This window comes from Scyliorhinus torazame, chromosome 5 (assembly GCF_047496885.1).
Source record: "Scyliorhinus torazame isolate Kashiwa2021f chromosome 5, sScyTor2.1, whole genome shotgun sequence".
Classification (NCBI taxonomy): Eukaryota; Metazoa; Chordata; class Chondrichthyes; order Carcharhiniformes; family Scyliorhinidae; genus Scyliorhinus; species Scyliorhinus torazame.
In genome coordinates, this window is record NC_092711.1 from 169,447,762 (window position 1) to 169,459,141 (window position 11,380).

General features: G+C 46.6%; 1 long non-coding RNA gene across 1 annotated transcript; it reads right to left on the minus strand.

Moving 5' to 3' along the window:
• Positions 1–1,669: 1,669 nt before the first annotated feature.
• On the minus strand, positions 1,670–6,276 carry LOC140420583 (uncharacterized). The gene is made up of 2 exons (XR_011946458.1): positions 6,235–6,276; positions 1,670–3,804 (listed from the first exon to the last, which is right to left on the minus strand). It is a non-coding gene; the product is annotated as an uncharacterized lncRNA (long non-coding RNA).
• Between the last annotated feature and the right edge of the window lie 5,104 nt (positions 6,277–11,380).

An 11,380-nucleotide genomic window follows, 5' to 3' on the forward strand; every position in this document is an offset into this window, starting at 1 on the left:
ACCTGGGTCTCTGGATTACTCGTCCAGCGGCAATACCACTAGGCCACCGCCTCCCCCATACTATCCAGGATAAAATAAATGCAAAGTCATGAGACTGTCCAGAATGTACCTGTTGTATAGAACCTTGGTCAGACCGCAGCTGGAGGACTGTGTGCAGTTTTACTGCCCTGGTCGCCAGAGGGAAAGAGCAACAAAGGTTCACCAGACTTGTTCCGGGGATGGCAGGACTGCCCTTTGAGGAGAGATTGGGGAAACCTGGCCTGTGTTCTCTAGTGTCAAATAATGAGAAGTGATCACAATGAAACCTACAAAATCCATAAAGGAATAGACAGGCGAGATGCAGGTGAGATGTTTCCCCTGGTTGGGGAGTCTGGAACCAGTGGACACAATTTCAAAATAAGGGGGAAGCCACTTAGGATGGAAAGTGAGTGGGAAAAGATCTGGGAAATGGAGAACATTGTGGGAAAATGTGAAATTGTCCATGTTGGCAGAAAGAATAAAAAAGCTTATTATCTGAATGGTGAGAGATTGCAGAGCTCTGAGATTCAGAGGGATCTGGGTGTCCAAGAGCATGAATCACAAAAGGCGAGTATACAGGTACAGCAAGTAATTAGGAAAGCTAATAGAATGTTATTGTTTATTGTGGGGGAATTGAATACAAAAGTAGGTTATGCTTCTGTTCGCATGAATGAATCCAAAAGAATCCCTCGACATTCAGGTCTGCTTCAAACATCACAGTTTATTGTTGTAACGCCGGCGGGGAGTAATTCTCTGGGCAAAGGCAGATACCTCTCCACTGAACAAAGGGAATCATCATTTTTTATACAATTTCAAATAGTTAGTCAGCCCAACTCAGCCGGACACGATCCAATCACAATGATTATAGATTGCACACATTGACTGGTAGATCCAATGAAAGTGGTTACTGGGCAGCAGGGAACTGAGTGATCAGCTCATGGACAGCTAGGGGGTTACTCATGAACTCATGATGCCTTCCAGACCCCCTCATCGACTGTCCTTGGGTCTTGAGTATACATAACTCCCTTATCTTAACCTTGTTACTGGCTGGTACCACTGTCAGAATTTCGTAAGAGCATCCCCCTTTGTGAGAAAGAGAGAGAGAGCTGACTGGTGGTGATTTAATCTGAGGGTCACCACACCTCAGACGAGGGGCAATGTTGAGGAGGCAGGGCCTTCTTGGATGACCTCAGCTGGTATGGAGTAGAACCCACGCTGTTGGTGTCGCTCAGTATCACAAACCAGCCATCCAGCCAACTGAGCTAACCAATCCCCTGAAATATTAGTTATTGCCTGTCTCCCATCACACCATTTAATGTTGTTTCTCAGTCCATGTCAGACAACCTGCCCCATAGCTTGATAATTTTCTTCTGCGAGAAACACCGAGATAAATTAAACAAAAGATCCATGTACCCTCCATTGCCCATCTCCATGGCAAGGTGGCATGCTTTAGGGGGATCCAAACAGAAATGGGAACTAAATATCTTCCAACCACTGTTGCTATATTTACTTGCTATAAATATGGCAGCTAATAAGGTTGCCCTTCTTAATCTAGATATGAATAGGATATGCTTTCAGAGTCACCAGGTATCAAATGATACCGCCACAAGGTTCAATCGGATATCGATCAAAGACCCAAACAACCAGTTAGTTAGTTCAAGATCAATAATACTTTATTTACACACAAGATTAACTTACGCATGCAACATAAACACTACGAGCTAAATTACACCTATCACTATGACAACCTGTACTTAACTTCAGGCATCCGGCTTAGGTCAGAGGAACAGTGGTCTTTGTTCGAATCTGGATCTGCTGGGTCTGGAGAAGTAACTGTGGTTCAGCTAGGCTCATCCGCATGGTAGCGAGCATTGAACTTGAACTTGCTTCTGGTCGAGGTGCTGCAGATGGAGTCCGACGTTGCCGGAGCGCCAGGTCCAAAAGAGACCGAACACATGGCAGTGTCTCTCTTTATCCTTGGGGGGGGGGGGGGGGGGGGGGTTCGCACTCTTTTGGGCGGTCCTCCGGTTTGGACCCAATAATTCGGCAGTCCTCGATCACTGCCTTCGATCTGAGCCAATAAAGGGGCGGGTTCTTTGATGGCTGGGCGGGTCCTGAGTTTATGCTTCCCGAGTAAAGGGAGTGGCACCGAAATGTCTGGAATTGTATTGGATACCTGAGTACCAGTTCCTTTATCTTAGGGAAATGGGTCATTAGCATGCAAATCGGCTGGCGGTTTCGATCCCGTCTGCTTCTGCTTACAAATATACATTTAGGCTCTGAGCCTGCCTGAATCTTACATTGGCCATATTTCCCTTGAGGCTTTGCAAATGTCCATGTTTCTTTGTAAGTGGCCATCCCAGATGGCTACACCACCAAACACTATTTCGCTCTGTGATGCTCGTGAAAGTTGAAGCCAGGAATTCACAACATGGCTCAATGATCATCAGCCGACTGGAGGCAATTTTGTGAGACAAACCAGTCCAGCAAGGAAGAAACCCTCCGCCCATCCCTATTGATCAACTGACACAATTAACAAAATGCAGTCCTGGATGCGATTGAGAGCAGACCAGCGGAATCCAACCCCTGTAATCAATTGTGAACTTGGTGTGTGAGCATGTGCGATGAAACACAAAGTCTCTCCCACACTGAGAGCAGAAGAACGGCCTCGCCCCATTGAGAACTTGGCGGTGTCTCCATAGTTGGGATGGATCACTGAATATCTCACCTACTCAGAGCAGGTGAACGGACTCTCCCCAGTGTGAACTCGCTGGTGTGTCCGCAGGCTGGATAACCAAGTGAATCCCTCCCCACAATGAGAGCAGATGAATGGCCTCTCCCCAGTGTGAACTCGCTGATGGCGCTGCAGGGTGAATAACCGAGAGAATCTCTTCTCACACTGAGAGCAGGTGAATGGCCTCTCCCCAGTGTGAACTCGCTGGTGTGCCTGCAGGTGGGATAACTGAGTGCATCCCTTCCCACACTGAGAGCAGGTGAACGGCCTCTCACCAGTGTGAACTCGCTGATGTCTCTGCAGGTCAGATAATTGAGTGAATCCCGTCTCACACTGAGAGCAGGTGAACGGCCTCTCCCCAGTGTGAACCCACTGGTGGCTCCGCAGGTGGGATAACTGAGTGTATCCCTTCCCGCACTGAGAGCAGGTGAACGGCCTCTCCCCAGTGTGAACTCGCTGATGTTTCTGCAGGTCAGATAATTGAGTGAATCCCTTCCCACACTGAGAGCAGGTGAACGGCCTCTCTCCAGTGTGAACTCGCTGGTGTCTCTGCAGGTCAGATAATAGAGTGAAACCTTTTCCACACTGAGAGCAGGTGAACGGCCTCTCACCAGTGTGACTGCGTCGATGAATTTCTAGCACAGACGGTGCTATGAATCCCTTCCCACAGTCCTCACATTTCCATGGTTTCTCCATGTTTTGGGTCGTCTCATGTCTGTCCAGTTCGGCCAATCAGTTGAGGCTTCGTCCATACACAGAACACGTGTACAGTCTCTCCCCGCTGTGAATGGTGCGATGTTTTTTCAGGCTGTGTAACTGGTTAAGGCTCTTTCCACAGTCAGTGCTCTGGAACACTCTCACTCGGGTGTGTGTGTCTCTGTGCTTTTCCAGTCACAATGGTGTTTAAAATCTTTTCAAGTTGACAGATGAGGCAAACATTTCTCCTTTAGATTCGAAGGCCAATGATATTCAGGTCCCAAGGAATTGAGGGACTGTCAGATCCAGACGACATGTATTAGATTTCTGTCTGTAATTTGGCCTCTTTGAATCACCTGTTGAACAATTTACAAAAGATATCACTGTCAGTACAGGATAGAAATTCAGAACAAACTATTCTAGTTTCTCTGGAACTTTCTTTTCTCTTGCATTCCGCAACATCTGTAAATCTCCGTCCCACACATTCTCCATCCATTCTCACTCTGCTGTACCTAATATTCACCCTCCCAATTCTCCTGAAGGTGCTGATTCAGGCTGATTGACAGATCCATGCTCACTGCTTCCTGGCCTGGACACAGGGACCACAACAAATCGGAGCTGCAGTCGGCCATTTGAACCTGCTCAACCATTCAATGAGAGCATTGGCCGATCTACCTCAGCATCATTTTCCAAAACTATCCCCCATATCTCTCGATACCTTCACTCCCTGGTTCTGGGAGAGAGGAGTGAGGGGGAGGGCAGAGGTGTGGGAGATGGGTCGGACACGGTTGAGAGCCCCGTCGACCACAGTGGGTGGGAAGCCACGGTTAAGGAAGAATGAAGACATGTCAGCAGCACCGTTTTGGAAAGTGGCATCATTGGAACAGATGCGATGGAGGTGAAGGGACTGAGAGAATGGGATGAAGTCCTTACAGGATGTGGGATGTGAAGTGCTGTAGTCGGCGTAGCTGTGGGAGTCGGTAGGTTTGTGGTGGATATTAGTGGACTGTCTTATCTCAGAAATTGAAATAGAAAGGTCAAGGAAGGAAAGGGAAGTGTCGGAGATAGACCATGTGGAGGTGATAGAGGGGTGCAAACCGAAGCAAAATGAATATATTTTTCCAGACTTTGCAGAACACCTCCGGTCCATCCGCAAGCAGTTCTCAGACCTTCCTGTCGTTTGCCATTTCAACTCACCGCCCTGCTCTCAGTCCACATGTCCGTCCTTGGCCTGCTGCAATGTTGAGGTGAAGCCCAGCGCAAACTGGAGGAACAGCACCTCATCTTCCGATTAGGCATGTTCCACCCTTCCGGACTTAACATTGAGTTCAACAACCTCAGACTCTCCACCACGTTTACCCCATTTTTATCTATCAATTTATTTTTGTTTTAATTTCTTCCATTGATCGTTTTTTCCCTCCCCATTATTCTCCTCCCCTCCCCCCATTCGAATTATTTCAAGTTGCCCTTTACACACTGCTCACCTTTATTCTGCCATTCACACATTCTAACCTTTTTATGTACCACTATCAGCACCCTTCTTAGCCTTAATTACCACCATTTGCATTCCTTTTATCTTCTGTTCTCGACATCTTTGTCTATATCTCCACCTATTGCTGGTCCTTATCCAGCCCCACCGCTCTATTCCACCCCCACCGCTCCATTCCACCCCCACCGCTCCATTCCACCCCCACCGCTCCATTCCACCCCTCCCCCACTACAGTACAAATCTGACCCCATTTCCAGTTCTCTCTAACTGTCACAAAGAGTCATCCAGACTCGAAACATTAGTTCCCTTTTCTCTCCACAGATGCTGTCAAACCTTCTGAGATTGTCCAGTATTTTCTGTTTTTGTTTACGATTCCAGCATCCACAGTAATTTATTTTCATAATATATCTAATCTGTACCATGTAAAAACACTCGACATATCTCTGTCCGACATGTATTTACTGTTCCTTTAAATTTTAGCCATCTCCAATAATAATAATAATTTTTATTGTCACAAGTAGGCTTACATTAACACTGCAATGAAATTATTGTGAAAAGCCCCGAGTCGCCACATTCCGGCGCCTGTTATAGAATTTACAGTGCAGAAGGAGGCCATTCAGCCCATCGCGTCTGCACCGGCTCTTGGAAAGAGCACCCTACCCAAGGCTATACCTCCACCCTATTCCCATAACCCAGTGACCCCACCCATCACTAAGGGAAATTTTGGACACTAAGGACAATTTAGCATTACCAATCCACCTAATTTGCACATCTTTGGATTGTGGGAGGAAACCGGAGCACCCAGGGGAAACCCATGCATACATGGGGAGAACGTGCAGACTCCGCACAGACAGTGACCCAAGCCGGGAATCGAACCTGGGACCCTGGAGCTGTGAAGCAATTGTGCCAACCACTATGCTACCGTGCTGTTCCGGTACACAGAGGGAAAATTCAAAATGTCCAAATTACCAGACATACGTCTTTCGGGACTTGTGGGAGGAAACCGGAGCACTTGCAGGAAACCCGCATAGACACAGGGAGAACTCTGGTGAAACCAACCCTTTTAATTGTGAACATTAGGAAAGAAACCACCCTTTTAGCCAAACAAATAGATGTGTCAAGCTGAGGGAGCAAAGGATGTCAATGTCTTTGAGAGAGAGAGATCTGGGCCAAGCTTTCCAGAGTCTGCACCCTCCCCGGATTCACTTCCTTTCCCTTCAGTTGCTGCAAGTGACCAATTGAAGGTGAGAATGAGAAAAGAAATGGAAAGGGGGAGAAAGGAAAGTGTTTTACTCACAGATGTTGGAGACAGGAAGAGGTTTCAGTCTGTGTCATGGTCAATCTTCATTAACACAACGTCTGCCTTCTGATTGGCTGGAGGACCAGAGTCCTTCCGGTCCTCCCAGTTTCCCATTGATTAATACCTCAGCAGGAAGGCCAGGGGCGGGCTTTCCTCCACACATGCGCAGCTTCCCCTCAGCCTTGGACATGCGCAGTACCTGATCACCCGCCCGTGCGGTGAATAGAGCGGTTTCCCTAGCGCGGGGGATTGTGGGAGCTGCGGCCGACACTGTCCAAACTCCTGGGACTGGGATGAAAAGTGGAGGAGGGGCAGTGACCTCACCCTGACACAAAGTACATGTTAGTAGTCACGGGGATTGATTGTGACGTTCGCCCTTAGCACCTGGGGAGGGCAATAGGTGAGTGTGAAACTGAATCCGAGAGTCAGCATCTTCACGGGAGGAGACTTGGGGGAAAGCAGGAGGACAGAAGGATACATTAGTGTTAAAATCAATAATGAGGAGAGCATGGGTGGGGGTCAAATATTTATAGTTTGAGAGGAAGAAGGATTTTCCGTAACAACTAGAATTGTCAGTTGTGAATTTCTATTCTGTAATCACAGCGATGACTTTAAAAAAAACATTTTTTAATATAGATTTAGAGTACCTAATTATTTTTTTCCAATTAAGGGGCAATTTAGCATGGCCAATCCACCTAACCTACACATCTTTTTGGGTTGTGAGGGTGAGACCCACGCAGACACGGCGAGTATGTGCAAACTCCACATGGACAGTGACCCAGGGCCGGGAGTGAACCCGGGTCCTCAGCACCGTGTGGCAGCAGTGCTGACCACTATGCCACCCTGATGATGTCAATCCTATCACACCCATTAAAGTCTCTATCAGGTCAGTCTTCAACCTTCTCTTCCCCAGGGGAAATATCCCCAACCTGTTCAATATCTCCTGAAACTTAAACATTCTCAGTTCTGATATCATCCTTGTTAATCTTTCTTGCACATCCTGGAGACCCTATCTCTGTTTTAAAGGGTATATAATTAATATTTAGATTTGGTTTAATTTGGTTGAAGGTGCCTTATTTACTCAGTTCCAAACTGACCCTCTAAAATGCTTCAATTCGAAAGAGGCTTAACAATCAGGCAAGAGAGGACTCTGAAATGTCAATGTTTATTTTTTTAAAGCAGTATACTGATGAAGTACACAAGTGACGTTCACCACCAAAATTGGGTGACCTGTTCTGGTAGAAGTGTGAATCTTCTTCAGGTTCCTGAACCAACAGTGATTTCCTAAATTCCTGCCCAGGAGCACTCAGTGTCTCCGCGACTAGAGTCCAACTTACAAAACCCAGGATCACTCACAAATCCCACTTTTACCTCTTGAATTAACATGACCTCATCTTGAATAAGACCTGTTGTAATCAGACAATTGGTCATGATTGTCACTGGGTTAATTTTATTGGATTTAACCATTGATGTAAATTGTTCCATGGAGCAGAATAATGGGACTGTTCAGGATCTTTCTAATATCTGAGTTCAGACAAAATCATGAATGGTTTGCATAGAGTACATAAAGAGAAACTGTTTCCACTGACAAAAGGATTGTTAACCAGAGGACAAGATTTAAGGTTATTCACAAAAAAGCCAGAGGGAAAATGAGGACGATGAATCTGTACACAGTGAGGTGCTGTGATCCGGAATGCACTATCTGACAGGCTGGTGGAAGCAGATTCAACACCAGGAGTTGGATAAATATTAGAAAGGGACTAGTTTTCAGGGTTCATGGGGAAAGGGAGGATAGTGGGACTAATTGAGTACTTCTTTCAAAGAGCCAGCACAGGCACGATGGGCCGAATGACCTGTGTGGTGAGATTCTGTGATCAAAGATGAATAAATGTGTGTCTGCAATATGTATAGTGATGTCAATAATGTCTGGAATTCCCCTTTCCCCGTTTCAGTTGTCTCCCTTTCCTTCCAATTTGATTTTAGACAGAGAACAGAGGCAAATGGCTTTCAGTACATTGAGCAGCCCCGATCTCTATTCTCAGCCAGCGTTACACAGAGGGGGAAGGGGTGGATTCTCAGACCAGCGAGTCAAGGCAGCCTCTTTAAATGGGCAGTTCCCACAATGTATTCAGTGACCACACTAGGAGCTCCTGTCCTCTCCAGTCAGCTGGCTCGTGCCAAGGACCCGGGTTTGATTCCCGGCTTGAGTCACTGTCTGTGCAGAGTCTGCACGTTCTCCCCATGTCCGCGTGGGTTTCCTCCAGGCACTCCAGTTTCCTCTCAAAAGTGCAGAAAGACGTGCTTGTTATGTGAATTCGACATTCTGAATTGTCCCTCACTATACCCGAACAGGTGCCGTAGAGTGGCGATTCGGGGATTTTCACAGTAACTTAATTGCACTGATAACGTAAGCCTACTTGTGACACTAATAAAGATTTTTATTATTAGGTGGGATGAAGTATTGAATCTCTTCCCACAGTCAGAGCAGGCAAACGGCCTCTCGTCAGTATGAACTTGCTGGTATGTCCACAGGTTGAATGGAACACTGAATACCTTTCCCACACAGAGCAGCAGAATGGTCACACCCTGAGTGTGAATGTGTCAATGAGTTTCCACTGTAGATGGACAACTAAACCTTGCTGGTGTCTCCGCAGTGTGGATGACCTTCTAAACTTCTTTGTGCAGTGAGAGCAGCTAAACGGTCTCTCCCCAGTGTGAACGCACTGGTGCATTTCCATTGTTTCTCCATGGTGCGGGTGTTTCCTGCTGTCCCTCCAGGTTAGACAATCAGTTGAAGGCTCACACAGGATACGTGTATGGTCTCTGCCCGCTGTGAATGGTGCAATGCTTTTTCAGGCTCTTTCCACAGTCAGTGAACTGGAACACTCTCACTCGGGTGTGTGTCTCTGTGCTTTTCCAGTCACACTGATGTTTAAAACATTTTGAAGCACAAGGAACAATCAAACATTTCTCCTTCTAGATTTAAAAGCCGTTGATATTCAATGAATTGAGTAACGTTGTCAGATTTTGAAGTGAAGTTTGTTTTTAAAACAAATATTTTTATTCAAGTTTTCAACATTTTAACATTTGTACAACACACAAACAAACAAACCCAAACCTCAACGCCTCTCTCCCCAACCACAAACTGCCCCCCTACTCTTTGAAGGCCACCAGATCCCCAAAATATAACACAAATAAAACCCATCTCTGGTGGAACCCCTCATCTGCCCCTCTCAGAGCAAATTTCACCTTCTCTAAATACAAGAACAAGAACTCCATTGGATCCTCCAGCCACGTCGAGGCACCGGTGCAGCGGGAGGGGAGCAAGTTGGTCTCCACCTCAACAGATCCTGCCTGCAGGCAATCAACAAGGCGAAGGCTAAAACATCTGCCCACTCACCCATCTGCAGCTCCGGCAGGTCTGACACCCCAAATACGATCACGAAGGGACCCGGCTCCAAATGCTCATGCAGAACCTCAGACATGGTGCTGAACACTGACCCCCAAAATTTCTCCAACTTTGGGCAGGACCAGAACATATGGACTTGATTGGCTGAACCCCTCCCACACTGCTCACAGCTATCCTCCCACCTCCTTGAACAACCATCTCATCCTCACCTTCATTAAGTGCACCCTGTGCACAACTTTCAATTGAATCACCCCCAGCCTCGCACACGAGGTTGAGACGTTAACCCTCTGCAGCACCTCACACCATAGTCCTCCCTCCAACACCATCCCAAACCCTTCCTCCCACTTGGTCTTAATCCTTTTCATGGACTCCTTGTTCTCTGCCATAATCCTACCATAGATCGCCAAAACAACTTCACTCTCCAGCTCCCCCCACCCCCACCCCCCCACCCCAACCCCCCCACCCCATCCCCCCACCCCACCCCCCCCCCACCCCCCACCCACCCCCCACACCCCCCCCTCACCCCCCCAGACAGAGAGACTGTGCAAATAAACAGTGGATCAGTCGACATCAATAATTTTAAACTGCCTGTGATAAAGGAAATCTATGTGCTGTGTGTGGTGGGAGGAAGTGGGCTCTGTGTCTGACCATCACCAAACTTGTTTCCCTCAAATTGGCAGATAGTGACATCCTGACAGATGTAAACAGATGTCCTTCTGGGTTTAATATGGCTGTCAGCTATGCTCCGACAGACGAACTGTCAGTCTCTGCCTGACTCTCCTACAGCTTCCTCTCATGGTTGAGTTGGACAAGGAACACTCATCACTTGAGCTGGGAAAAGCCATTGACTGCTGAGCAACGGGTGAACATGGATTCAGATCCGCTTCTAAGTTTTGTGTCATCTGCAAACTTTGAAATTGTCCCCTGCAACCACGATCTAGATTATTAATATGCACCAGGAAAAGCAAGGGTCCAAATACTGACCCCTGGGGGACACCACTACAAACCTCCCTCCAGCCTGAAAAATATCCATTGACTGTTATTCTCTGCTTCCTATTATTCTGTCACTTTTTGTGTCCACCGTACCACTGTCTCTTTTATTCCATGAGCTATAATTCTTCCCACAAATCTGTTGTGTTGCATTGCATTGAATGCTCACTGAAAGTCAATGTACACTACATCAACGGCATTACCCTCATCAACCCTTTCTGTTACCTCCTTAAAAAATCCAGCAAGTCAGTTAAACACGATTTCCCCTTTAGAACTCCATACTGGTTCTTGCAAATCAGTCCATATTTTCCATGTGGCATTTAATTCAATCTGGAATAATTGATTCTTGAAGCTTGCCCACCAATGATGTTAAACTAACTGATCTGTAATTGCTGGGGCTATCCTTTTTGAACAAATGCATAAGATTTGTAATTCTCCAGTGCTCTGGCACCTTCAGCAAAGACTGGGAAATTATTGCCAGCTGCCCTGTAATTTATATTCTTACTTTAATACTTCCACCTTATCAATTTTGAACCCATCTAGGGACAAAGTTTGCTAGTCTGTCTCCATGGCCTGGGTAGCATCTATCTCCTTGGTAAAGACAAACAGCAAGTTTAGTTTTATTTTGAATAGGGTGTCAGTTACTGTTTCTCATTCTTTAAAAGCTCCTTCTTCACATTTAAACAGGTAATGGTAAGAGGGAGAAAACTGATACACATTGACCCAAAAACAAGATACTGTAAA